Here is a 23,337-nt window from a genome sequence, read left to right as displayed (position 1 = left end):
GATAACAGTCGGTTAGCCTTGAATAAACTTGAATACTCTTCACCAGCTCTCTCTAATAGTAAAAGATGTGCTTGTTTGGCTCTCACACAATGCACTTGAAGTTTTCTCTTTCTTTTCTTATCTTTTTTTTTCAAATGCTCAAAAACTTTTCTTGTTTATGTTGTTGTCTTTCTTCTATCGATCCCATTTATATCAACAAAAAGTGGTTGGAGGATGTTTCTAACTATTAAAAGAGCTGAAAGAGCTGTTGGAAGGCAAAAACGACCATTTTGACTTACAGAAAAACTATCTATTACTATTGTCAAGTGCAGACGAGTCAACTCGACTTCTTCAGGGGTCGATTTGTGAAAGCATGTTAAAGTGCTAGATTCGACTCGTGTATTTTCTAGGGCCGACTCTTGAAACTGCCTAAGGTTGTAGTCTTCTATCTTTGCTTGTGGACATTCAGGGGCCGGCTCATAGTCTAATTGAAGTTGACTCCTCTTGTGCAGAACTTCATAACTTTGAGTTTCATTCTTCTACATTGAAAATTATTGTGGAGTGATTGATCATAACCCTATTTGATTTTGATGAGCTCAAAGCATTTGAGTATATCTTTTGCTTACTAATGAATTCAATTGAGTGTTTTAGTGAAAATCTTGTCTAAGTGGTTCTAGACTTGGTTCATAATATTTTGGATAAGTTAAGAAGTCAGTTTGAACCAAAGTCTGAGACTCGAGTCGACTCCAGTATATTACGAGTCGACTCCAAGCGTATCAGGATCACTGGCACAGGCTCGAGTCGACTCCTGATCATTACGAGTCGACTCCGACTAAGAACAGACAGACGAACAGAAGAACACATCTCAAAACCTGTCAGCGAGTCGACTCCTGAAGTGCGCGAGTCGACTCCGATGCTTACCGAGTCGACTCCGGTGTAGTATGAGTCGACTCCAAGGAGTTACACAAAGAAAAAGTCAGAGAGGAGTTTTCGGACTCTGAGATTCGAATCGACTCCCGCAATACACGAGTCGACTCCGAGACAGCGCGACCCCAAAAAGGCAGAAGGCCATATTTCGGAAACTGAGAGCCGAGTCGACTCCCAGACAGCTCGAGTCGACTCCAAGGCAGCGCTACACCAAAAAGGCAGAAGGCTATGTTTCGGAAACTGAGAGCCGAGTCGACTCCAGAACAGTCAGAGTCGACTCCAAGACTGGACGAGCCAAAAGACAGAAGATCGGGAGTTCGGGCTCTGAGCGCCGAGTGGACTCCCGGGATTGTCGAGTCGACTCAAGTGGGCCAAGTTGAAAATTGGCTCCGTGGACTTCATGGGATGAGCCGACTCCGAAAATGCCAAGTCAGCTCCAGAAGTTGGCGAGTCGACTCCGGGTCAAGTCGAGTCGACTCCCAGTCGAAGAGGCGACTTTAATTCAAATCCGGAACAGTTGCCGAGTCGACTCCAGAAAAGCATGAGTCGACTCCCGCTACAGCCGAGTCGACTCCTGATCGCGCGAGTCGACTCCGACCCCCAACGGACATATTGTCAGGTTGTGCAGAGTGTGCAGAACGGGCAGAAAAAGGTGTCTAACGGCTAGTTTCCGTGGGGGATGGCTTAAATAGCCACAGAGGACTGTAGCAAGGCAGAGAACTACCATTCCATTCAAAAAGATTAAGCATTCATTTTCTGCGTGTGGGCTTTCAACGAAAAGAGGAAAGAGCGCCATTAACTCCATCCAACTTTCTCTTCCCAGCATTTAAAGAAGCCTCCTCCTGCATTCAAGTCGACCAGACATTCCATAGGAGACTCAAAGTTCAAGAAGCCCTACTCTACTCCAACTCAAAAGTGTTTCAGGGCTCTTAACTTCTCTCTAGTTTATATTGTAGCAAATCTGCTTTTTAAGAAGCTCAGTTTTTCTGTTTATTTCTTATTCTTTCCATATTGTCTTTGCTTGGTTCAATCGGGGGATTGAATCAAGGGTGTAGAGGTTGGTTGGTGAGCCGAGTGTAAAACCAACGTGTAAGGGTTCGATTGTGATCCCAGAAAAACAATCGGGGTGGTTCTAGTCGGTGAGCCAGGGAAAACCGATCGAGTTCGTTGTGAGCTCGTAAAACAATAAGTTTGATTGTGAGTTTGTAAAACAACCGGCTGTAATCCAAGGGGTTATAGTGAATTCCCAAGTGAGACTTGGGGAGTGGACGTAGAAGCAAGGGTTAGCTCCGAACCACTATAAAAACTTTGTGTTTGTGGTGTCTTGTGTTTCTTACTCTTACTCTCATCTCACTCACAGCACATAGCAACGAATTATTTATCTTGCTAAAGTTTGAATTAGTCATCCACAAATATTTTAATTACAAATTATTTTAAAATCCCAATTCACCCCCCCTCTTGGGTTGTCTATCTGGGCAACAAGTGGTATCAGAGCCTAAACTCTTCTACCCTAAGAGTCAAAGATCAAAATGACAACCCCATTTGGATCTTCCCACATCGAGGGTCAGTCCACCCAAAGACCCCCTTTCTTTAATGGATCCGACTACTCATATTGGAAGGCTAGGATGAGAATATTTATCCAAGCCCAAGATTATGAGATGTGGACCATTATAGTGAATGGACCATACATCCCATCCATCTATGTAGAGGATGTCAATGTACCCAAACTAGAAAAGGATTGGGATGACCATGACTTTAGGAAGGCACAACTCAATGCAAAAGCAATGAGTGTGCTTTATTGTTCACTAGATAGGAATGAATTCAATTGGGTCTCTACTTGCAATTCTGCAAAAGAGATTTGGGATAGACTTGAAGTGACCCATGAGGGCACGAATCAAGTCAAAGAATCCAAAATAAATATATTGGTTCACAAGTATGAACTATTTAAAATGGATTCTAATGAAACAATCACTTGCATGTTCACTAGATTCACTGGCATTGTCAATGGCCTAAAAAGCCTTGGCAAAAACTATACTAACAGTGATCTTGTCAGGAAAATTCTTCGCTGTCTACCAAGGTCATAGGAAGGCAAAGTGACGGCAATCCAAGAAGCCAAGGACTTGAACAAGCTACCACTTGAGGAGCATCTTGGATCCCTAATGACGCATGAGCTAACAATGAAGCAGCACAGCGAAGAAGAGTCCTCCCATAAAAAAAAGGTAATAGCTCTTAAATCTACATCATCTAACAAAGATTTGTCTTGCAGTAGCAGCAGTGAAGAAGAAGATCATAAGGGAGATGATGATGAGGCTCTCCTCGTGCGCAAGTTCAGAAAATTCATCAACAACAAGAAGTCCTATCATCAAAGGAGAGGCCCCTCAAATTCCTATCGCAAGGATAAAGGTAAGGAAAGGAAAAATGAGGGGATTGGGTGTTATGAGTGCAAGAAGCCGGGGCACATCAGAGCTGAGTGTCCCGTACTGAAGAAGGGGAGCAAGTACAAGAAGAAGAAAGCACTTGTCACCACCCTATCGGACTCCGACACGTCATCATCTTCATCGGATGAGGAACAAGAAGAAAAGGCCAACTTCTGCTTCATGGCCAATGAAAATGAGGTAACATCTGCACCACATTTAGATTTTACTTTCGATGAATTATATGATGCTTTCAATGAATTAATGGATGAATACAAAACAATAAATGTTAAAAACAAAGAACTAAAAGTAGCTAACCAAACTTATCTCCGTAAGTATGACTCATTAGTTAAGGATAAAGATGTTCTTATCAAAGAAAATGCAGAACTTAAAACAAGCAACAAAATCTTGATACAAAAGAATAATACCTTAACTAAAGAAAATGAAAGGCTGAACAAAGAAACATTGGAACCCAAAAATAATAAACATATAAATGAGAGTCTCACAAAAGAACTAAATAATCTAAAAGCAGAAAAACAAACACTAACTAAAGAACTTGAAAAATACAAACCTTTGGTTGAAAAATTTACATATAGTTCGGAAAAACTGAATATGATACTTAATAGTCAACGAGCAGTATTCAATAGAGCTGGTTTAGGATACAAACCTAAAAACAAGCAAAAACTTCTTAGTAACTTCTTTGTTAAAGCAGGAGAAAGTAAAATTAAGAAAATAACCTGTTTTTGTTGTGGAACTGTAGGACATAAAGCAAATGTATGTGACTATAGGAAAGAAAAAACTAAAAGAAAAATCAAAAGGGTATGGGTTCCAAAAGGAACCAACATGACTAACCATGAAGGACCCAAGAAAACTTGGGTACCTAAAATTATATGATCTGCTTGTGTAGGAGTGTCTTGCAGCCAAGGTCAACAAAAATTGCTGGTACTTGGATAGTGGCTGCTCAAGACACATGATGGATGACAAGGATCAATTCTTCACCCTTGAAGCTAAGAAGGGAGGTGCTGTGACTTTTGGAGACAACAACCAAGGTCACATCATTGGTATAGGTAAAGTACAAATTACCCCTTCTACTTTTATTGATAATGTTAGATATGTTGACGGTCTTAAGCATAATTTATTAAGCATTAGTCAATTATGTGATAAAGGTTATGATGTTATGTTTAAACCATCACTATGCATCGTAACAAACCCAAATGACAATAGTTTAGTTTTTAAAGGAATGAGACGTGAGAATGTGTATGTTGTAGACCTTGAGAATCTTGCCAAACACAACCCATGCTTAGTTGTTAATAAAACTAAGGACAATGATGCTAGTTGGTTATGGCACCGTAAGTTAGGTCATGCAAGCATGGACACAATATCTAAACTAGTTAAAAGAGATTCTGTGATAGGTTTGCCAAAATTAAAGTTTGAAAAGAATAAAATATGTGAAGCATGTCAATTTAGCAAACAATCAAGGAACTCCTTTAAATCTATAAATTGTGTCTCAACCTCTAGACCTCTAGAACTACTACACATGGACCTATTTGGAGAACAACAAGCCTAGGTGGAAATAAATATGGTCTAGTTATTGTAGATGATTATTCTAGATACACTTGGGTCATGTTCTTAGCTCATAAGGATCAAGCTTTTTCAGTTTTCAAGAAATTTTATAAAGAAGTAACCAATACTAGAGATACTTCAGTAATAGCTATTAGAAGTGACCATGGTACCGAATTTGAAAATCATTTATTTGATGAGTTTTGTAGTAAAAAGGGGATAACACACAATTTTTCTGCACCTAGGACACCACAACAAAATGGAGTTGTGGAGAGGAAAAATAGAACTCTAGAGAAAATGGCTAGAACTATGTTGTGTGAAAGCAACCTCCCTAAGTACTTTTGGGGAGAAGCCATCAATACTTCATGTCATATATTGAATAGAGTTCTATTGAGACCCATTATAAAGAAAACACCTTATGAACTTTGGAAAAACAGAAAACCAAAGGTTAATTACTTTCATGTTTTTGGATGTATGTGTTTTGTTCATAATAATGGGAAAGATAATCTAGAAAAATTTGACTCTAAATCTGATGAAGCTATATTCTTGGGATACTCTACAACTAGCAAAGCCTATAGAGTCTTTAATAAAAGAACCCTAGTTATAGAAGAATCCATACATGTTGTTTTTGATGATTCTAGTGATATCTCTTCTAGTAAGAGAGTTAATTTTGATGATGATACGGAAATTCTTGAAGAAAAGATTGATGAGATGACATTACAAGATAATAATTAAAAATTAATTGAAGATGCATCATCAAGCCAAGAGACTATTGTGGATCATGGGCTAACTAAAGCTTGGAGGTATGCTCACGGGCATCCTAAGGAATTAATTCTAGATGATCCATCTCAACCTGTTAGGACTAGAGCATCCCTTAGGAACTTAAATAATCATCTAGCCTTCGTTTCACATTTTGAGCCTAAACGCATAGAAAAAGCTGAAAAAGATGTAAATTGGATAAATGCAATGCAAGAAGAATTAAACCAATTTACTAGAAACAAAGTATGGAATCTAGTTGAAAGACCTTCTGAATATCCAATTATAGGTACTAAATGGATTTATAAAAACAAACTTGATGAAAATGGAATTGTCATAAGGAATAAGGCTAGACTAGTAGCAAAGGGCTATAATCAAGAAGAAGGTATAGATTTTGATGAAACCTTTGCTCCTATAGCTAGACTTGAGGCTATTAGATTATTATTAGCATATGCATGCTCTAAGGACTTCAAACTATTTCAAATGGATGTAAAAAGTACATTTTTAAATGGGTATATTAATGAGGAGGTATATGTAGAACAACCTCCTGGTTTTGAAAATCATCAATACCCTAATCATGTATATAAATTGAACAAAGCACTTTATGGTTTGAAACAAGCACCTAGAGCATGGTATGAGAGGCTTAGCAAATTCCTATTAGAACATGAGTTCTCTAGGAGTAATGTAGATACAACACTATTTCTGAAAAAGCAAAACAAAGATATGTTATTAGTGCAGATTTACGTTGATGATATTATTTTCGGTGCTACTAACAATCGCCTCTGCGAAGAATTTGCTGATTTGATGCAGAGTGAATTTGAGATGAGCATGATGGGAGAGCTGAATTACTTCCTCGGGCTTCAAATCAAACAGTCTGAAGGAGGCATCTTCATCAATCAAACCAAATATATCAAAGAGATGCTTAAGAAGTTTGATATGGAGGGAAACAAGGCAATCAGCACCCCCATGAGCTCATCATGCAAATTGGACCAAGATGAATCAGGTAAATCTGTAGATCAGAAACTATATAGAGGTATGATAGGATCTTTATTGTATCTTACTGCAAGTAGACCTGATATCATGTTTAGTGTTTGCATGTGTGCTAGATATCAGTCTAATCCTAAGGAATCACATCTAATTGCAGTTAAGAGAATCTTTAAATACCTAATAGGAACTAAGAATATAGGTTTATGGTATTCTAAGGAATCTAGCCTGAACTTAATAGGATATACGGATTCAGACTTTGCTGGATGTAAACTTGTTAGAAAAAGCACCAGCGGGTCATGTCAATTCCTAGGAGAAAACTTAATATCATGGTTTAGCAAGAAACAAAACTCGGTTGCATTATCTACTGCTGAAGCTGAATATGTTGCCGCCGGAAGTTGTTGTGCTCAAATCATGTGGATCAAACAACAATTAGAAGATTATGGCATTAAACAAGATAAAATACCCATTAATTGTGATAATACAGTGCCATTAATCTAACTAAAAATCCAATTCAGCATTCAAGAACTAAACATATTGAGATAAGACATCACTTCATAAGAGATCATGTACTGAATGGTGATGTGACACTACAATTTGTTTGCACTGATGATCAATTAGCTGACATTTTTACAAAACCCCTAAGTAAAGAGAGATTTAGTGTGCTTAGGAGGGGATTAGGAGTGATTGATCCATCCTAGTGGTATTTTCCACTAGTTCATTGATTTTGATGATTAGATTGTGGTAAATTTAGAGTTTCTTTACAATGATCATCAAATCAGATCATAACTTAGTGATTTTCCCTCATTCGGCACGAACATAGCATGATTTTTAGGTGCGTGCCAGAGTTCGAGACGACTCGAGCAAGTTTCAGAGTCGGCTCGTAAGGGGGAGTCGACTCGCACATTTACGGGAGTCGACTCGGGCACGATGGCAGCAAAGAGGGAGTCGACTCGCATGCAGCCGGACTCGACTCGAGGTCAACAGGCGCATAAGGAGAGTCGACTCGCGCATATTTTGGAGTCGACTCGAGGTCGAGTCGACTCGTGACTCAGTGGAGTCGACTCGCAGTCGGGATCCGACTTTTTAACCCTAAACTCATCGTTTTGAAAACACTTATTTTCTCCGCCGCCACTGTTCAAAACCCTAGAGCCGACTCCTAGATCGACTCCGGCCGCCCCTAGGTCCTTTTCCCGTCGATCTTTCATCGTCCATTAGGTTTTCATCTCAGTCTAGGTCAACCATGCCTCGCAAAACCGTTGTCCCAAGTCGGAAGAGGCCCCATTCCGCGACCGGTGCCGAGCGGCGTTCTAAGGCTCGGAACGACCCCGTGAGGTCACAACCTCCGGCTCGTTCCCCGCCGAGGGCGGTTCCCGCGAGGCCGTGCGCCGGGAAGGCGGTCTCCACCGGGAGATACGTCGATTTCGACAATCTCTCCCGGGAGGGCTTTACTATAGGAGAGAGGTTGCGAGTCCAGGGTTTAGAGTATTTCCTTACCCTAGATCTCCCCACATACCCTGGACTAGTTAGAGAGTTTTATGGTACCGTCCATAGGAGAGATGGGGGTATAGAGGGCACGGTAGCCGGTGTCCCTTTGTTCATCTCGGAGGATATCATTGCCCAAATCCTCCACCTTCCACAAGTAGGGGTGGCTCCCACACACCCCGAGGATAGGACTGAGGCCCTTACGGCCATCCTAGGTTATCCACCACAGTCCCCATTAGATGAGGTGTCCGCTAGCTCACTTCCAGTTGAGGTGCGGATCCTCCTGAGCATCCTGTCTAGGTCCCTCTTCTCGAAGACTGGCCGCTTCGATTTTGTTTCTGAGAGGAACCTCGCCCTTATGTTCTATATTCTCCAGGACACCCCAATCAACTTCCCAAAACTTATCTATAGATATCTGTGTGAGCCACTAGATAGACCTAGGCTCACCCTCCCCTACGGCATGATGTTCACCCTTTTGTTTAGGGAGGCCGAGATTCCTATTCCTGAGGGGGAACCCTCTCGTGCTTTGCGATGGACAGATCGCACGCGAGCAGGAACCCTGCACAGGATGGGGTTTCGGAAGGTAGAGGGGACATGGGTTAGGAAGTCTTCTTCCTCCACACATACCACCAGACACTCTCCTAGTCCAGACCCAGATTCTGACTATCCCACTCAGCCTTCCACTCCAGTACCCTCCACCTCAGCCGGACCCTCCTCCTCAGCTCCACCACCCATGGAGGTCCGGATTGCTCCTGAGCAGCTCCTGGAGTTGCGGCAGGAGATTGTCCGAGACCTGCGGGACGACCTGCTTCGGGAGCTCTGGGGTTCAGTGCCTGCTCCCTCTCCCACACCTTCTTCGGCGTTGGTCCCTTCCTTGACAGCCGTGACTGACATGACGGCCCATGTACGTGAAGAGATCTACAACATCAGGAGCTTGATCCAGGCCTAGTTCTCCGGTATGAGCGAGGTCACACGCACCACACGGCTGATGCGCGATGACATTCGGAAGGACATGAGCACCACTACTCAGGGGGCCGAGCGCTTGGCGAATGTACTGATCGCCAAGCTGGACACACTGCAGGAGACCCTGACTGAGCTCTCCACTACACATAGCAGGGCCACCTCATCCATTATCTCTCAGCTCGGGCATGTTACAGATGCGGTCACTCTCCTCATGGAGCAGAACCGATTGAGAGGAGGAGCCACATCCTCGAGAGGAGGAGCCACATCCTCGAGGAGACCCTAGCTGCTTTTTGCTTTATTTTGACATGTATTCACTTTTTGCTTTACTTATTGTATTCTCAAGTGTATTTACATACAAATCAATACAATGAGTAGACATATTCTCTTCAATTATGTGCCAATTGATCTCTGTTTGATTGTGTGTTCTGCTTACCTCCTTTTTGATACGATGACAAAAAGGGGGAGAAATACTTAATAGATATGTAAATGGAAATAGATATGTAAATGGAATCAACATAAAAGGAATCAAATGAAAATTAAAACATAATCTGTTCTTAGTGGATTTGGTACCTCGAGGCTCATTATCTCTCTGTTGGGGCTCCTAATGGAGTAATCTCCAGAATCTATTCAAGGGATATTCGGAGATTAGCTGAATCCAACTCAAGAACAAATTGACAGATTTTCCCTCTAAAAACCAAAAAAAAATTTAGTTCAAAAACTTTAATGCATTAAAAGAAAATTCAGAGAATCAAAACAAAGTAGAATGCATATGTTGAGGGGGAGAATCTGAATTTTTAAGAAAGCTAAATCATTAAATATATATAAGCCAAACAATTGATTGCATGATATGAAGGCTTATATAATTCCAAATGAAAGGGGGAGCTTTAATTCCAAAATTTATTGTTTCACACCTTTCAAACTTGGATAAATTAAATAACCAGACATTTGAATTCATTTATAGATTTTATTTCCTTGGTTATTGAGCAATTCACTTTACATATACTCAATGTTTTGTCATCATCAAAAAGGGGGAGATTGTGGAGTGATTGATCATAACCCTATTTGATTTTGATGAGCTCAAAGCATTTGAGTATATCTTTTGCTTACTAATGAATTCAATTGAGTGTTTCAGTAAAAATCTTGTCTAAGTGGTTCTAGACTTGGTTCATAATATTTTGGATAAGTTAAGAAGTCAGTTTGAACCAAAGTCTGAGACTCGAGTCGACTCCAGTATATTACGAGTCGACTCCAAGCGTATCAGGGTCACTGGCACAGGCTCGAGTCGACTCCTGATCATTACGAGTCGACTCCGACTGAGAACAGACAGACGAACAGAAGAACACATCTCAAAACCTGTCAGCGAGTCGACTCCTGAAGTGCGCGAGTCGACTCCGATGCTTACCGAGTCGACTCCGGTGTAGTATGAGTCGACTCCAAGGAGTTACACAAAGAAAAAGTCAGAGAGGAGTTTTCGGACTCTGAGATTCGAGTCGACTCCCGCAATACACGAGTCGACTCCGAGACAGCGCGACCCCAAAAAGGCAGAAGGCCATATTTTGGAAACTGAGAGCCGAGTCGACTCCCAGACAGCTCGAGTCGACTCCAGGGCAGCGCTACACCAAAAAGGCAGAAGGCTATGTTTCGGAAACTGAGAGCCGAGTCGACCCCAGAACAGTCAGAGTCGACTCCAAGACTGGATGAGCCAAAAGACAGAAGATCGGGAGTTCGGGCTCTGAGCGCCGAGTCGACTCCCGGGATTGTCGAGTCGACTCAAGTGGGCCAAGTTGAAAATTGGCTCCGTGGACTTCATGGGATGAGCCGACTCCGAAAATGCCAAGTCAGCTCCAGAAGTTGGCGAGTCGACTCCGGGTCAAGTCGAGTCGACTCCCAGTCGAAGAGGCGACTTTAATTTAAATCCGGAACAGTTGCCGAGTCGACTCCAGAAAAGCATGAGTCGACTCCCGCTACAGCCGAGTCGACTCCTGATCGCGCGAGTCGACTCCGACCCCCAACGGACATATTGTCAGGTTGTGCAGAGTGTGCAGAACGGGCAGAAAAAGGTGTCTAACGGCTAGTTTCCGTGGGGGATGGCTTAAATAGCCACAGAGGACTGTAGCAAGGCAGAGAACTACCATTCCATTCAAAAAGATTAAGCATTATGTGGAGTGATTGATTAAAATCCTATTTGATTTTGATGAGCTCAAAGCATTTGAGTATATCTCTTGTTTACTAATGAATTCAATTAAGTATTTCAGTGAAAATATTGTCTAAGTGTCTCTAGACTTGGTTCAAAACATTTTGGATAAGTTAAGAGTCAGTCTGAACCAAAGTCTGAGACTCGAGTCGACTCCAGTATATTACGAGTCGACTCCAAGCGTATCAGGATCACTGGCACGGGCTCGAGTCGACTCCGGATCAGTACGAGTCGACTCCGACTGAGTACAGACAGACGAACAGAAAGCATCAACTTAAAATCTGTCAGCGAGTCGACTCCCGAAGTGCGCGAGTCGACTCCGATGTTCACCGAGTCGACTCCAGGGTAGTATGAGTCGACTCCAAGGAGTCACAGGCAGAAAAGTCAGAGAGCAGTTTTCGGGTCTGAGATTCGAGTCGACTCCAGTGGAACGCGAGTCGACTCCGATGGTTGGCAAGTCGACTCCAAAGAAAGTGAGAGTCGACTCTCAGAGGAACACAAGGAAAAAGTCAGAGAGCGTTTTTCGGACTCTGAGATTCGAGTCGACTCCTGCAATACGCGAGTCGACTCTGAGACGCCGCGACCCCAAAGAAGACAGAAGACCAATCTACTGTGTCTGAGAGCCGAGTCGACTCCAAGAAAGCTCGAGTCGACTCCAAGGCAGCGGTTCACCAAAAGGGCAGAAGACTAAGTTTCGGAAACTGAGAGCCGAGTCGACTCTGGGGAAGTTCGAGTCGACTCCAAGACTAGACGAGCCAAAAGACAGAAGAACGGGAGTTCGGGCTCTGAGCGGCGAGTCGACTCCCAGGATTGTCGAGTCGACTCGAGTGGACCAAATTCAAAAATAGATCCACGGACTTCATGGGATGAGCCGACTCCGAAAAAGCCAGGTCAGCACCAGAAGTTGGCGAGTCGACTCCGGGTCAAGTCGAGTCGACTCCCAGTCGAAGAGGCGACTTTAATTCAAATCTGAAATAGTTGCCGAGTCGACTCCAGAAAAGCATGAGTCGACTCCCGCTACAGCCGAGTCGACTCCTGATCGCGCGAGTCGACTCCAGCCCACCAACGGACACATTGTCAGGCTGTGCAGAGTGTGCAGAACGGGCAGAAAAAGGTCTCTAACGGCTAGTTTCCGTGGGGGTTGGTTTAAATAGCCACAGAGGACTGTAGCAAGGCAGAGAACAACCATTCCACTCAAAGAAATCAAGCTTTCAATCTCTGCAACCTGTTCTTCAACGAAAAAGAGGGAAGAGCGGCATTAACTGCATCCACCTACTTCTTCCCAACATTGAAAGAGCCTCCTCCTGCATTCAAGTCGACCATACATTCAAGAGGAGACCCGAAGTTCGAGAAGCCCTACTCAACTCCAACTCAAACGTGTTTGAGGGCTTCTAACTTTTCCTCTGTTTATATTGCTATTTATCTGCTTCTTGAGAAGCTGTGTTTTCTGTTTGTACCTTTCATTTACAACTTGTCTTTGCTTGGTTCAATCAGGAGATTGAATCAAGGGTGTAGTGGTTTGTTGGTGAGCCGAGTGTAAAACCAACGTGTAAGGGTTCGATTGTGATCCCGGAAAAACAATCAGGGCGGTTCTAGTCGGTGAGCCAGGAAAAACCGACCGAGTTCGTTGTGAGCTCGTAAAACAACAAGTTTGGTTGTGAGCTTGTAAAACAACCGGCTGTAATCCTAGGAGTTATAGTGAATTCCCAAGTGAGACTTGGGGAGTGGACGTAGGAGCAAGGGTTAGCTCCGAACCACTATAAAAGCCTTGTGTTTGTGATTGTTTGTCTCTTTCTTTACTCTCATTTCATTCACAGCACATAGCAATTAATTAATCATCTTGGTAAAGCATTAATTAGTCATCCACAATATTTTAAATAGCTAAATTAATTTAAAACCCAATTCACCCCTTCTCTTGGGTTGTCTATCTGGGCAACACATTCATTCTCTACGTGTGGGTTTTCAACGAAAAGAGGAAAGAGCGCCATTAACTCCATCCAACTTCCTCTTCCCAGCATTTAAAGAAGCCTCCTCCTGCATTCAAGTCGACCAGACATTCCAGAGGAGACTCAAAGTTCAAGAAGCCCTACTCTACTCCAACTCAAAAGTGTTTCAGGGCTCTTAACTTCTCTCTAGTTTATATTGTAGCAAATCTGCTTTTTAAGAAGCTCAGTTTTTCTGTTTGTTTCTTATTCTTTCCATATTGTCTTTGCTTGGTTCAATCGGGGGATTGAATCAAGGGTGTAGAGGTTGGTTGGTGAGCCGAGTGTAAAACCAACGTGTAAGGGTTCGATTGTGATCCCGGAAAAACAATCGGGGTGGTTCTAGTCGGTGAGCCAGGAAAAACCGACCGAGTTCGTTGTGAGCTCGTAAAACAACAAGTTTGGTTGTGAGCTTGTAAAACAACCGGCTGTAATCCAAGGGGTTATAGTGAATTCCCAAGTGAGACTTGGGGAGTGGACGTAGGAGCAAGGGTTAGCTCCGAACCACTATAAAAACTTTGTGTTTGTGGTGTCTTGTGTTTCTTACTCTTACTCTCATCTCACTCACAGCACATAGCAATGAATTATTTATCTTGCTAAAGTTTGAATTAGTCATCCACAAATATTTTAATTGCAAATTATTTTAAAATCCCAATTCACCCCCCCTCTTGGGTTGTCTATCTGGGCAACAATTATTGATTGATATCTTCTTGGCTTTCTGTGAGTATTCTAGTAAACTCTAAGAAATTGATTAGTAAACTTTTTACTCAAATATTTTGTATCATCAAAGTCAAATCTTTTAGGTCAACAATATCTCCCTTTTTGATGATGACAAAACCTTGCGTATCAAAAAAAAATAGTATTGACAAAAATAACATCCTTTTTGATACTTAGTTAATTTATGAATTTCACTATTACTCTTAACTGAATAGAGCTTGAATCATGCAGAAATCATGTGATTTTTTCTTAATTTTTGTTATCTTTTACTACGATAATTTTCTCTCTTTACCATGATTCTCCCCCTTTATGGTGCTATCATAGCAATTCTCTTGAGATTATCTCTTACTACAATAACAATAAGCAATTCTTATTCTCCTATAAAGGTTTAATTGGTTTCCTTTTATAAATTCTTCTTTACTACCTTCATTACTACCATCCTTAACCTTTTCTCCCTCTTTTTATAAATTCTTCTTTACTACCAAAATTTAATTCATACTTAATCTTTTCACCCCCTTTTTGTCATAATCAAAAAGTTATAACAATGGAAGGTAGGCAAGAAAGCATATGCAACATAGATAACTTCATTGCATTGCATAGAATGTCATAGCACAGCACAAAGGCATAAACTTGATAAAGTCATACATTAATTTCTTCATGAGTTGAAAATACATAAACATAGGAGCACAAGTACTTTAAGACAACATATGGCAATACATAGTGAGAATACCTAACATAGGTAAAGAACTTAAAACAAGAAATGAAATATCATTATGCAAGGAGGCATAAACGAAAAGGATAATTTCATTGTATTGTATTTTTTGGAAGTATATATAATAAGATGCAATTCTGATAGCCCTAAGAATCTATACAAAACAAGAAGATGAAGGTTCCTAGGTGACTAGTTAGGAGATGATGATGAAGATGAGCTATGGTGAGGATAGTAAATGGTGGATCGCCTAGACCTATGGGTTGGTAGTCTAGAGGAACCATGCTGAAAGGGTCGACTGGCTCTCAACTCCTATATGAAGTGACCAATCATCTCAACGAGAGTAGATACAGATGTAGTAAGAGACTTAGTCAGTCGACTTGAGTTATCTCGAACTTTCTTGAGCATCCCTAGATCTGTTCCCCTATATTTTGAGCATCTGAAGCAATTTGTTTGATCTCTTTCTTCATAGAAGTTTGCAAGTTTCTTGTCTCCCCCTTAATGTTTGTTGTTCTCCTAAGTTGACTGGTCACCAAGAAGTGGATGTTCGAGACATCGTGCCTCAACTCGGCTACCATCTGGGTCAGTGAAAATACATGAGACTACGACTTCTGATCTGTAGACAATGAACCATGTGGTAACTCAGGAGCACTCTACCCTCCCTCCCAGCCAACTAATAGCTCTGGATGCAATTAGCCCAACAATCACCTACTCAACTATGGATCTCATCTGCTCCTCATCCAATCTGACGGTGTGACTCATGCTGCTTTTTGGATATGGAGGATGAAAGTCAAATGATGCCATGAAGTCCTCGGCTCCATGCAGAAAATTCTAGCTCTTTTGAAGGCATCTCTATGGGGGCAGGTGGCTCGGTACCCTCATCAGTAGGAATAGTAGGCTCACCGGGTCCAAGCTCTAGCTAATAATGCTCATCTCCTCTAGGCTCTTCATGCCTATTGAAAGAATAGATGCCCTACAAGCCAATCGCAATATGTATTGCGAAGGATTTTCTTTTAATTTTTCAAATCATGTACATGATATTTAATTATGAATAAAGGCATTGTGTTTCATCATACGCTATTTATCATATTTGTGATGAACCCCTTAGATTAGGACAATGGTTTTAGGACTATGATAAGATCATACTAGTGAGACTTAAAATTCTAAAATCCTAATCTTAAGTATTCTCAGTCATTGGTACATTGAGTCGGGGATCAATGCTACCGGCAAGACTGGCACATCTTATTTATACTGATGCAGAGGGTGATTGATCTCACAATCACTTATGTAGAGACACTAATACAAAGATGTGGGTGCTCATTAGAGGAATGAGTTCACTGAATTGACCTGTCTAAGAGAATATCTTATGGAGTCTTACTTACATGTCTAAAGATGATTCTCTTAGTGAGAGTTGTGCAACTGATCCTTTGACTGAGATCACCATGGTATCTTGTGCACATGAATCCATATTTTGGTTTACTCTTATTCATGATAATATGTTGTGCACAGGGTCTTCCGGATATGGTGAATTATGTACGAAGGTTATGAATAGGTCGACAAGGAATCAATCACTTTTAGTAAGAGAAGATCGTGTCTTATTTATTCTAATCATATGATAATTCAGAAAATCTTTGATCAAAGTAGAATAAAAATTAGAAAGAGTTTCTAATATTTCATTATTCGAATTATCATTAAAAGATTGAGAGAAACATGAATATGTAATTGAGTTTGACATAGATCCATACTCATATACATATTCGGCATGCAGTTTGATTGAAAGATTGAATTACACGGTAATTTACCACTGAAGGATATTTTTAGTATTTCTACCAAATTTCATATTTTTTAGGTAGACATGATACGTTGCTAGACGTCAATCTTGTCTTGTAGGTTTGATCGAATTAAAGAGTTTAATTCGATCACCAATTAGAAAGAATTCTAATTGTTAAGTTTGGGTTTGCGCAGTTTGGACCTAAATCGATCAAAAGAGTTCTAATCAAGTTAAGTCAACTCAAACCCATACCTACTGTTGGCTAAGTATGGAACCCAATGGGTTACACACAAGAAAACTGATCAAGAATCTAATTAGATTAGATCATATTTGCAAGATGAACATGCTAGCACGTGTTGCAAACCTTAGCTCCTGATTCGAATTAGATTCGAATCTGATTTTTGATTGATCTAATTTGATTAGATCATATCCTAATATGGGTTAGCCAAGAGTTGGCACCTAATTGGCTTGTTTTGAGTATGATTAGATTAGATTTGATAAATCATTTATTTTTGACCGTTGGATCATCATTAGATGATGAGATGGATAAAGATGATGGCGCAGGCATTCCTAGCCATTAGATCACATAATCTTGTGATGAAAGGTTGCATGGCGTGATCAAGGGGCTTTATTGGGGCGTGAGATATGAAGGGAGAGAGAATACTTGAAGATTATAAATGAATAAGGATGAAACATCTTTTTGATCTTATCCACTTAAATCTCTCTCTCATCCTCACGCCTAAGGGGATTATGGCGCCACTAATTATGGCCTTTGGATCATCATCAAGCATTGACGAATGGATGAGGTTGGCTCCTACTTTTCATGCGTGAGAAGAAAAAAAAATAGAGAGGAGTACGGCGCATGAATGAAGAGACGTATCATGAAAGCATCTCTTAGTTGGATAAGGATGAAACAATACTAACTCCTTATCACAACCCTTCATGTGATATGTCCCTTGATTCATGATTGGATGGCACCCCTTGATGAGGCGCCTCTTGCCTTATGAAGCGCCAAGCCCTCACATCCATACGCCACCTATAAAAGGGAGTCGCTCTTGGTGTTTTCATCCATCCCAAATCCAATTCCAACTCTCTCTCTCTTATCCCTTCTTTCTTACATAGCTTCTTCTCTTTCCTACATTGCTTCTAGTGTGTCCTAGGCTAAGACAAGGTGGTCTTCTTTAGGACAAAAGGATTAGAAGTGATTTTAGAGAGTGGAAGAAAATTAGAAAGGAAGAAAAGCAAGCTATTAGAGTTCTTTGGAAGAATTCTGCATTGAAGATTAAAGTCTTTGGAGCTAAAGTCTTGAATCAATTTTTCCGTGTGGATCAATGTTGGAGGGTGAACATTTAGGCACCTAGTGGAAATTCTGCACATTGGATTAGCGTTAGAGGTATTCTTCTATTTCTGCATTTATATTATATTATTTAATTGCTACCATTAAGGTAATCTTGGCCTAATAGGGTTTTATGTAAAGGAACTTTATTAAGAAATTTTTAAAAACCCTAGCTTCCGCTGCGCCTTATTACATGTTTGAACCCTACAATGATATTAGAGCCAACCTTAATTGGTTCAATCAAATAATTATGCATGATGTATGATTATTATTTACTATGAGATAGTAATGTCATATATTTATAGAAATGCTGAGATAGCAATATTATATGATTCATATATGCTATGATATGTGATAAAATGTCATGATATGAATTTTTCATATAGAGATATGTTGAAGCATGTTAATTGATTCAATTAATTGGTTATGATTTATATATGATGAGATAGATATATAGTTTATAGTAGCATTTACATAGACATGTTAAATATGTTGCAATTAAAGAATGTGCATGAGACCAGTAAGCCCTCAATAAAAATTATATTAAGTTATAGTGTTGAAAAACTTTGAGCTGACCCATTCTAGAATAATTAATCTAATTGGTGTCTAGGAAAACACTAAAGGTGGTTACTTAATTAGGACCTTACTCTCTGAGTAAGGGGAGCCTCCCACCTACTTATCTAGTCAATTGTTTGATTGTCTATTATGGATAAGCTTAATGTTGATAAAACACTAATCTTATCCTTCCTTCATGCCTCGACATTATTATGTCCAGATCCATGCTAGCTTGTTGTGCAACCATAAGGCTTGCAATGGGGACTGATGTTATACTGTCTTGGTGCATAAAGATGCTTATGGCATTTTTTAATATGTTGCTTTGTTGTGCAACCACAAGAGTAATATTATTGGAATATAACTGTATGGAAATGAAGGATTTGACTTAACTAAAACATTGTAATTTGTTGTGCAACCACAAGGCTATAAATATTTTAGAGGACAAGATAAAGTTGAGAATTGCATGAGATGCAATTGGAAAGAATTTTTTTCCTATAAACTCATAAAAGTTTGTTGTGTAAACACAAGGCTTTTATGTGGAATTAGGATCTCAAGCTCACTAAAGAAAAATAGATTTTCTTGTTTATCATAGGAGAGGGCTATGATATTCGATAAAAATAGTGGTAGTAACAATTAGATAAAGTCCTTGTCTAATTGTATATATGTCATCATGATTGGTTTGCTTATGTTAGTTTTGTTCTTTGCTTATGTAGAATTAATTCTGAATTAAATAACATTTTCACTATTGTTCGTCCGATTTCTGTCTACGTAAAAATATGCTAGACAGATCGTTGTTAGAACCGACGAACAAAAGTTAAATTTAATTCTACTCTTACCTTTCCGACTCGAAGAATAGCGGTTGTAAGAGGTCGATCCATAGGAAGGCGATTGGAGTTGCATAAAAATTAGAACGTTCACTCGGATTTGAAATCGATTTTTGACTGATTAAAGAAAAACATTTTTTTTGAGGATGTTGATGGATTCTCTAGTCTACTGGAGAATAATTTTTTATTTAAAAATAATAAAAAGACAAGTACTTGAAATCAAAGAGTATTTATGAATTCATGAAATGTTTAACTATTCAAAGAAAAATTTTTTGCATAAATTAAAATGGATGAAGACAAGTGCTAAGAAGATCAAAAGCCTAGAACATAATTTGCATCAAAGAAAATTTAATGTATTGCATCAAAGAAGAATTAAAAGATTGCATTAAAAAAAAACAGAAATTAACTTGAACCTAGAACAGGGATTGCATGAAAGAAATTTTGCTTGATTTCATAAAAAGAAAATTGATTACAAATAAAAGTGGAGATTAGAGGCCTAATACTCCTCCTATTTTGCAAATAAAATAAAGAAAAGGAAACAAAGAAAAAAAATCACTTCTCTTTCCTCCCTCTCTCTCCCACGGTGGACTTATAAAATATATTTTTTTTATCTTTTCTTCTTCCCAAGAACAGAGTAATACTCTGTTTCTTCTTCTCCCTTAGACCAGCCGAGCCCTCTCCTCTCTTGGCCTCCACCGAGCACACCCTCTTCCTCTTCTTCTTCCCTCCTTCTTATAGCTCTTGGAGACGCGTTGGGGGCGAGCTGGCAGCGACGGTGATTGCGGAGTGCTGGGAGTTTAGCCGTGTGAAGAATGCGGTCGCTGGGATTCCGGGAGACAGCTGGGAACGTTGATCACGAAGCTCGGACGCGGCTCCGGACGCTGGGAGGAGGCGATCGCACGCGGATAAGGCGGAGGGAGCTGATCTGGATGGTGATCCGTGGCTGGGGGTGGTGATTCATGGATAACGAGATGAGCTTGGATCACGGCTGGATCACAGGGTCGTTGGGAGCTGAAGCGGAAGGGAGGGACACGGCTTCCTTCTTCGGGTGCTGCTGGGATCGCGCATGATCCGTGGGGGAAACGGCTGGATCCGGATGAAGAGCGCAGCGGGATCGATGGGAGGAAGCTGGGACGGATGCCACGACTGTGAAGGAAGGTGGGCTGCTGAGATCTTCCTTGCTGGGAGGCGAATCGTCCGGGATTGCACGCGGAAGAGGAAGGATGTTGGGGCTTCTTTCACGGACGCGAGATTGCTGGGAGGAGCCGACCACAGCCGCGGTGGAGACTGGGATCACGGGAAGGATTGGCTGAAGATCATGGTTTGGATGCGGCTGGAGGAGAAACGGACGCGTGATCCTCTCTTCTCCCCTGTTTCCGCACGGGATGGGATTTGATCTGGAAGATGGACGGCCTGGCACGGTGGCTGTTGATGGTTGGGTGTGTTCTCAACGTATGGAGATGAACCTGATGAAACAGGTTTGGGAAGTGGGATGCTTGGTTTGATTGCGTTGATGGCGTGGACGGCCGGGATTTCATGCATGCATGGCAGCTGGGGAATTTGTTGAGCTCGGGCTGCCGGGCATTGGGCTCAAACCCAATGTTATTGGGTCTCTTGGATTCCTTGCACTCAAACACAAATACAACGTTAATTAATTAATTTTGTCATTAAAGATTAACTATAATACTAATTAAAATGGTATAACGATTGCACTTTTGTGCTCTCATCACATCACTAAGAGGCATTTTGGATGCCAACAAGTTGGCCGGTCCAAACTATGTGGACTGGTTGAGAAATCTAAAAATTGTACTCACTCAGGAGAAAATTTTCTATATACTTGAAACCCCTGATCTTGGAGATATAGGGGATAATGCTACTGAAGAGGAGATAGCCACACATAAGATGTGGAATAATGACAGTTTGACTGTCACATGTATCATTCTTGCTTCCATGAGCAATGAGCTACAAAGGCAACATGAGAGCATGGACACTCAATCCATACTTCTAAATTTAAAGGAGCTGTATGGAGAGCAAAGCAGGACTGTTAGATATGAGATATCCAAGCAGTTATTCCATGCTAGGATGAGTGAAGGAACTCCAGTGCAAAACCATGTTCTTATGGTTATAGACTTTATCACCAGATTAAGTCAATTAGGTTTTGCTATGGACAGTGAGCTCAGTCAAGATTTGATCCTGCAATTACTACCTGAATCATTCTCTTAGTTTGTTATGAATTTTCATATGAACAAGCTGAACGCCTTCCTGCCTGAGCTGTTAAACATGTTAAAGATAGCTGAGACCTATATCAAGAAGGAAAAGGTCCGATCTTTCTTGTTGATAGGGGCTTAAGGAAGAAATCAGGCAATAAGGGTTCTAAGAAAAGGTTGAACCCTAAGAGTAGCATCAAGAAGAAGAAAGGAAAGACAATCTCCGGATCAACTACCTGTTTTCATTGTGGCAAGGAAGGCTACTGAAAAAGGAATTGCAAGAGTTTTCTTGCAACTGTAAAGCCAGATGCAAGAGTTGCATCAAAAGGTTTGCATCAAAAGGTATGTTTACGTTACATGCCAATTTATCATTAAGTTCTTCAAATTCAAATTCATGGATATTGGATACCGGCTGTGGTTCTCATATTTGCAAATCTTTACATGGACTACAGAAAATTAGAAGTTTGAAGAAAGGTGACTTCGAGCTTTATGGCGCTAGACGAGAGTTCACCCAAGCTGAAGCTGTTGGAACCTACCATTTGGAGTTGCCTTCGGGAGAGCTCCTGGAATTAGAAATTGTTATTATATACCGAAAATTATTAGAAATGTAATTTCCATTCCTTTGTGGTTAAAGAAAGGTTTTGAGATTAATGGAAAAAGGCAATGGTTGCTCTATTTCTTTTTCTAATAAGCATCTTTGCAATGACATTATGAAAAATGATCTTCTAGTTCTATCTCTTAATGACAATATTTATCATATTGATAAAAGAAATAAAAGAAAGAGAGAGGAAGTGAATAACACCCTTCTTTGGCATTGCCGACTAGGTCATATTAGTGAGTCAAGAATACACAAGTATCAACTCATGCTAGTATGTACTTAATCTCAAAAGATCTTATCATTGGCTTACATAGATTAATTTCTGTAAGATCAAAGTTTGCTATGCATGTCATCTAAGGAAACAAACTAGAATCATTTCTAAATCTAAAAATATTGTTTCCACCTCTTAGTCTTTGAAAATTCTCCACAGGAACCTATTTGGATCTCTGGGATAGTGAACCTAGGAGATAAGCTTCTTGATTTTATAATTGTGGATGATTTCTAAAAGCTAACGTTGGTTTTATTCTTGGCACTTAAATTGAAATATTTTCTGCCTTGGCACAAACTTACGAAAGGTTTCAAATAAAAAGATTTGCAAACTGTGAAAATAAAGAAGTATCATGGCACAGTTTTGAAAATCAATTTGTTGATAAGATTTGTACAGAAAATAGTATTGAATACAATTGTTCTTGCACCAAGAACACCATTGCATATAGGGATTATAAAAACATAAAAATAGAACCCTTGAAAAATTTGTGTAATAACAATGCTTTGTGATAGTAACTTGGTTAATTAATTTTTGATTAATGCTATCATCACAGATTGTCATATTATAAGGTTTTCTATAACATCTATTTTTGAAGAAAAATCCTTATGAACTCAAAAAAATAGAAAATCAAATGTTGCATACTTTTATATTTTACAGTTGTACATGTTATGTTGTCAACAATGAAAGATATGCTAAATCCATTCAAACAAATGTTTCTTTGGATATTATACTTCAAGCAATGCATATAGAATACTCAATGAAAAGATACTAGTTGTACAAATATCAATTCATAATTATTCTTATTAAAACTAGATCTTTTATTGAGAATATAGTTTATCATTTTGCTTCTATGTAACAATCTGAATTTTGATAGAAACAACTGCTTAAGATAACTCGATTAAAACTTAGCTAGCATGTCTTATTGATAATTATCTTAAGCAGATAGAATCTATGCTAAATTGATTCTGAAAATAAGAAATTGATTTGACCTTGATGAATCTTCCTATTGCCTCACATGCTTATCCTTGAACCATCTTGCTTAATGAAACTATCTCTTTAGTTCAAGTGACATGTGCATGCTTATATTTAGGCAATCTCTTGAGTAAAA

This window comes from Phoenix dactylifera, chromosome 14, assembly GCF_051530095.1.
Source record: "Phoenix dactylifera cultivar Ajwa chromosome 14, Ajwa_hap1_PhDact_Kaust_v1.1, whole genome shotgun sequence".
Taxonomy (NCBI): domain Eukaryota; kingdom Viridiplantae; phylum Streptophyta; class Magnoliopsida; order Arecales; family Arecaceae; genus Phoenix; species Phoenix dactylifera.
This window is presented reverse-complemented; position numbering follows the sequence as displayed.